Genomic DNA, 5,000 nt, shown 5'->3' on the forward strand with positions numbered 1-5,000 from the left:
CCACCCTAAAGGTCCGGATGGAAGGAGATAGTACCCTACCCTCTCACTTCCCCAGGGACAGGAAACAGGTCAAAGTCATTGGCACAACAAGCCCATCCCAAAGACCAAAAACCAAAAAATTTATGATTTTATTAGCAATACAACACGTAGGAGTAGAATGTCAAACTAACACAATAATGAAATATAAAGTGATAGCAACTCCTCAAACCTAAACTGCAGTCCTTGGGAGCCATAGATAGAATGGAGAAAGTTTTTGTGCCTTAGTTTTTGTGGACAAAATCTGTGAAACAGGCGAAATGGGCTGTAGAAAGTGAAATACGTAAATGAAAGACACACCCCGAATGTATGTCCTTAACAAGAATGTAGGAAAAAGATTGAAAGGAGAATTGAGAAAATATGAAAAAGTCAGTATCAAAGAAGACAATACCATAAAAGCCTACAACACAAATTGCAAAAGAAAAATCTCTGCCCAAAAAACGTAAAGAACATTGATAGCCAGAGACTCACCTGGAAGGATATAAAAGCAATTCTCTGACAAAGAATTGCAGATGCCACCAACAAATTAAAAACATTGCACTAAGAGAAGTGGGATAGATGGGAGACCATATGCAAACTCGCAGATGAACAAGAGCAGCAAATTATGGACAACTTTAAGATGGAGTTCAGATGACATGAGGCAACATTAGATACCAGACACTTGAAGAAACTACACAACTTATGTGGTGGGAGAGCTAGGAATGACCAACAAAAAGAAAGTTACATCAGCATCACTGAAGTAGTGTTTACTGATGACCACCAAAAGTAACTGAACTATGGATTGAACTGCCATTACATCGGAAGAACAAGCAAGCATGAAAAACGAAAAACTATAGAAAAATGTATAGATAACTTGCAACAAATGGAACACGACGGTAAAATCAGCATGGAAGATGGATGCACTGAAGAGATAATAAAACAAGAGGAGACAACCAAAGTAAAATATTAACAACAAATGAAAAGCAAGCTGTCAAGGAGCATAAAAACAATAAACATAATTATATGCAAAGGTGACATAAGAGAAGTGTATGCGATAATGTACAAACACAAACAAGAATACAAAAATAAGATAAACATCATTTAAAACAATATACCAAATTCATTAAAATCCGAGAAGACCCTACAGACTAACTAAAGAAGATGGCCCAACTAACAAAGGAGCCCAACAAATAGTGCCATAAGAAGATTTTTCCGAACATCGTGCAAGACTTCAGCACTGGATATTGGCATGCATGGTAAAATAAAAACTTAAAAAAATGGTAACCCACTCAGATCAATCATATCCCAGATCATATCCCCCACCTGCAGAATAGCCAAGGCTCTGAACGACATAATCACCTCATACATTCCGATGAAATACACACTAAGATCTACAATGGAATGCATAGACATCTTAAAAACTAAAAGCACAACTAAACAACTGGCATCAATGGACATCGAAAGCTTGTTTACTAACGTGCCAGTAGACACCATCATAAATATAATAATTATTCTGCCAATAGCATGGTGTAGCTATGGGATCCCCCTAGGCATTCTTATGGCGAACATGTACTCCATGTCTAATTTAGAGGACACCGTATTCAGTAACCATGAAAAAATAAAATCTATGCAAGATACATAGATGCCACAATTTACAACAAATAAGATACACAGCTTCTTTTCAGAAAAATCCGTGCTGAATTTCACCACAGAATAAAGAGTAGACCAAAAACTACTATACATAGATGTGTTAGTATACACAAGGACAAGAAATATGACACAGGGATAAACACAAAGACAGCAAACATTGGTCGTTGCCTTAATGGGAGAGGTGAATGCCCTAAGGCATATAAACAGTCAGTGCCCAATCATATGTGCGTTGAGCCTTCACCCACTGTACCATATGGACAGCAACACATGCAAAGATGGACAGAATACAACAGCTGCTCACAAAGAACGGATTTGAAGATAAAATGGAACAATCAGAAATACACAATTCTTTTACTGCTTCTACTAACAACACAACGCAACAGAATAGCATGAAAAAGAGATAGGACAACAGATAACAATTTATTACCAGACTAGCTTTAACGAACACACAACAACAGCAGCATCATTAAGGAAATTATTAAGAAGGGAGTCAAGCCACGACCTCCCTACACCAACATAAACATATGGGTGTACTGCAAGCCTAACCTATTAGTATTCATTGTAATGAAAAGCAGCACCTGTGGACCCACGCCAAAGGAGATGACTACCAATGTGATTTATGAATTTATTTGTCCCGAAGAGGAATGCAGACTTTCCAGTGAAAGCTACGTCAGTAGGACGTCAACTACACTGAGACGAAGACTAATAGTACACAGAAACATGGGAACCATCTTTCAACACGACACAGACAAGCGCGATAAGAAACCATCGTTACAAAAATTGATAGACAACTCCACAATAAAATACAAACGCAATAAATATCGGTACATGACAATAACTGAAGCTATGTGTATAACGGCATACAGGCCCACCCTAAAATTCCAGATGGAAGGAGACAGGGCCATACCCTATCACCGTCCTACGGACAGGAGATAAGGTCGAGGTCATAGCCAAAACAAGCCCTGCCCAAACAGCACAGATGAAGAAATTAAAGTAGAATGTCAAACTAACACAGTATTGTAGTTACACTATGTAATATGTAAACATAATGTAAATAGTATACCACCCACTAGTAAATATAGTATTGTCATTAAAGAAATAGCAACCCCCACCCCCAAACCTAACTTCCCTCCTCTTGGACCTATACATAGAATGGAAGATGTTTTTGTGCCTTAGTTTTTGCTTGACAAAACCTGTGAAACATGTGAAACAGACTGTAGCAAGTACAATAAATACATTTCACACCCCAACTGTATGTACTATACCCACGATTTATAAGAAAGTTTGAAAGAAGTTTTAGAGAGAAAATATGAAAAAGTCAGTATCAAAGAAGTCAGTGCCACAAAGACAATCGCCTTCAAATATACATACACACACACACACGCGCGCGCGCGCACACACACACACACACACACACACACACACACATATATATATATTATATATATATATATATATATATATATTAATTTGAGTATTAATATTCGCAAATCTTATATATTTTTAGCCTTGAAAATGCGACTTGGAATTCGTCGTGAAACGTCAGCATTGAAATAAACTGTTAAAGGATGAGGATGCCTTTCCCTACTACTTCCTTCATGATATATCTTCTTTGAGCTCCAGCTCCGCCCCTTATATATATATATATATATATATATATATATATATATTATATATATATATATATATATATATATATATATATATATATATATATATATAAGGGCCGGAGCTGGAGCTCAAAGAAGATATATCATGAAGGAAGTAGTAGGGAAAGGCATCCTCATCCTTTAACAGTTTATTTCAATGCTGACGTTTCACGACGAATTCCAAGTCGCATTACTTATAAGATTTGCGAATATTAATACTCAAATTAATTTAATTTATATTAAAAATGTAATGGCAACAGCTCTCAATAAAGTAAAAAGTTAAAATTAAACAGTACCTTCAATGGCAAACAAATTATAAGTGAAGGACTTCACTAAAATCTTTAAACACATACCTATACGAAAGAAAGAGCAAGACTAACAAAAATAAATAAAAACTGAGTAAGGCAAACCAGTTGCCCAAACTATGCTATAAACCATTTTATAGGGGACGTTTGGGTGTTTAACGACGGTACAGTCTTTTTGATAATTATAGATTCTAGATAGTCAGGTCGTTGTTGTTCCGCAGTTGGCCCAAGATGGAAAAATCCTTGATGTCAATATAGGTTTTACATGATTTTGAATGATTCCGTATATTAGATTGTTTCTTGATTAGATAACCTACTACCTGTTCTATGGCTTATGCCCCTGAGTGAATCTATTCGAACCTTCAACAGCCTCTTCGTGCATCCCACGTATGTCCCGTGATCACATCTCGGGCAAGTGTATTTATATACGACGCTGGACGAACGCAGAGGACTGAGTAGGTCTTTGACTCTAAACAGAGATCCAATAGTTAGGGGATTTTTGGGGATAATTTTCAAATCCACAGCCGGAAACCTCTTTTGAATAATGGATGTGCATGCTCTCCTGAAGGTATGTATCATCATTCACGAAAGGGAAACTTGCATACATCTTCGTGCATGATGATACCTTCAGGAGAGCATGCACATCCATTATTCAAAAGAGGTTGCCGGAAACCTCTTTTGAATAATGGATGTGCATGCTCTCCTGAAGGTATCATCATGCACAAAGATAAACAATGGATGTGTATGCTCTTCTGAAGGTATCATCATGCACGAAAGGGAAACTTGCATACATCATCGTGCATGATGATACCTTCAGGAGAGCATGCACATCCATTATTCAAAAGAGGTTTCCGGCTGTGGATTTGAAAATTATCCCCAAAAATCCCCTAACTATTGGATCTCTGTTTAGAGTCAAAGACCGACTCAGTCCTCTGCTTTCGTCCAACGTCGTAAAAATACACTTGCCCGAGATGTGATCACGGGACATACGTGGGATGCACGAAGAGGCTGTTGTAGGTTCGAATAGATTCCCACAGGGTCATAAGCCATAGAACAGCTAGTAGGTTATCTATCCAGAACAATCTAATATACGGAATCACTCAAAATCATGTAAAACCTATATTGACAGCAAGGATTTTTCCATCTTGGGCCAACTGCGGAACAACAACGACCCGACCATCTTGGAATCTATAATTATCAAAAAGACTGTACCGTCGTTAAACATCCAAACGTCCTCTATAAAATGGTTTATAGCATAGTTTGGGCAACTGGTTTGCCTCACTCAATTTTTATTTATTTTTGTTATTCTTGCTCTTTCTTTCGAATAGATAGGCGTTTTGAGATTTTAGTGGAGTCATTTACTTATAATTTGTTTGCCATT

The sequence above is a fragment of the Macrobrachium nipponense genome, chromosome 10 (genome assembly GCF_015104395.2).
Source record: "Macrobrachium nipponense isolate FS-2020 chromosome 10, ASM1510439v2, whole genome shotgun sequence".
In the NCBI taxonomy this organism is placed as follows: Eukaryota; Metazoa; Arthropoda; class Malacostraca; order Decapoda; family Palaemonidae; genus Macrobrachium; species Macrobrachium nipponense.